The following is a 2,016-nucleotide window of genomic DNA, read 5'->3' on the forward strand; positions in this document are numbered from 1 at the left end:
TATAGGTGGCTAGAGAAACCTGCACAGAACGGTCAGCAGCATTTTAGTGATTACGACTATCATAAAAAAGGTAATTAATATTAAGAGACATCCGCTAACCACAACATTCCATAGAACAGTACTTAGCTTCAGTGGTACGGTTACAAAAGAGGTCAGCTGGTTTCCAATGGCTAATAAATATGTTAAGCCTGACAGGTATGAAGTGTTCATTAAAGTATAACAATTGCGTGTAAATTAAAACAGTATACCAATGGTACATTAAGTGTTTACCGAACAAACTACCACTAGCTGATCATTATAAGGCAGTGACTGCTAAACATGGAGTTGAAGTTACATGTATGTATAGTGTATACAGAGATTCAGAGAATTTGTGACTGGCTGGTATACACATTAGACAGTTGACCGATCAATACAGACCACAACGCATGCATTGATATTCGGGACTTTTGTCCCTTGACTGCTATATGAGGACGACCACTTAATTCAGGTGACCAGTAACACAGGCTCCACTGTACTAATAAATCGTTCAAAGTAAATATTTTGATGACCAAACATAACATTTCAATAAGCAAAGGAAATACAAGGAAGTTACTTAGTTTCTCTGCATTGCTGCTGTATTATACGTATAACTTAATCAATCACAACAGCATCACAGTGTTGCTCTAAGATAGTAGGTGGTGGCACCTCATCCTGAGTGGGAACAACGCTGTTGTAGTGGCTGTTGCTAAAAGACAGTTCAATGTGTCTACATCTTGTAGTTGTACATAGATTGTGGGGAATCTGATTCATCCAATTTTTGGGAGTAGCCTTCTTTTCCCATCGGACAATACCATAAGCATTGTGTGAACAAACATATACATCCAGATTAATAAAATCACTACACGCTTGAAGTTCTACTTAAGTCCCCCTAAATTCCAGGTTTTCCAATGTCTTCTACATGTTGGTCAAATAAAACAACTCCCAAGACATATCATCAATCCAGTACTTGCTGTAAATATCACTGTTACCCTTGACCACTTGCAGTAACAAACTACGTAGATAAAAAATGATTTTCCTCACTGCCACACAATTGATGAGACAAAGCACGGTACATGCAGTTGCCATCAGCAGCCACAGTGTGGACTTTATGATTTTGATCTTTCAAGAAATCTGTAATGTTTGTTAGCATTGATGATGGTGGCTTAGACTCGGAGACCAAACTAGCTAGATTACTGGATTCTGGTGCAAGTGACAACTTTGTTGTGCCTACAGGTTTCTAAACATCATTGAATACATTTGTGACCCAATTTTACAAAACCGTCAATGTACGCACACTTTTAAAATTTTATTTTATTGGTTTTATGTTATCTATAGGAACAGATGAATGGGCTTGCCAAGTTTTAGCCTCATAAGTTGAGCTGTGTACAATCATAACTTACTGATGCAATGAAGTATGAAGTTGAAACGTTCACCATGAATTTGTCAATCTACTGAGGTATAGTTAGTGTTCAATATATACGTCTGTCCTCGATAAGGAAGGTGTATTCACTGAGCAAAGATCGTCAGTAAATTCTTTTGTCACAGCAACGTAAACAAACAGATGTAACTTGGAAACTAATCTGTGTACGGAGATGAAACAAAGCTTCCCAAACTCCCAGTGGACAGACAAACCCAATGGTACCCAGGATTAGTGGAGTAGAGTGTTAATTCACTAACTAGTGAGGCGATAAATACTTGTGTAAGTTGTTTTTGTAGAACTTGTGTTTTTTTACCAATTGTTTTTAAATGCTGTTTATTACATAAGTAATGTAGTGCGTACATTGACGGTTTTGTAAAAAAATCAGTCACATTTGTTATTAATATTATTTTATCTACACACTTACTTCTAACAATTTCTTATTGTCTTTTTGAGAGATGTCTGTTAATTGGTATAAAATGAATTGGGTGGGGTAAAGTAAAAGTCAGAGAGGATGGACACTATTATAAGCACAGCGATTTTTTACAGTTAATTACATATTACTAACGGGAACATAAAGA

The 2,016-nt window shown here is 36.5% G+C and overlaps 1 long non-coding RNA gene across 1 annotated transcript; it reads left to right on the top strand.

Annotated features, from left to right (window-relative positions):
- The first annotated feature begins 210 nt into the window (after positions 1-210).
- Positions 211-1,803, top strand: LOC136240363 (uncharacterized). The gene is made up of 2 exons (XR_010693777.1): positions 211-1,474; positions 1,564-1,803. It is a non-coding gene; the product is annotated as an uncharacterized lncRNA (long non-coding RNA).
- The last annotated feature ends 213 nt before the right edge of the window (positions 1,804-2,016 follow it).

This window comes from Dysidea avara, chromosome 12 (assembly GCF_963678975.1).
Source record: "Dysidea avara chromosome 12, odDysAvar1.4, whole genome shotgun sequence".
Classification (NCBI taxonomy): domain Eukaryota; kingdom Metazoa; phylum Porifera; class Demospongiae; order Dictyoceratida; family Dysideidae; genus Dysidea; species Dysidea avara.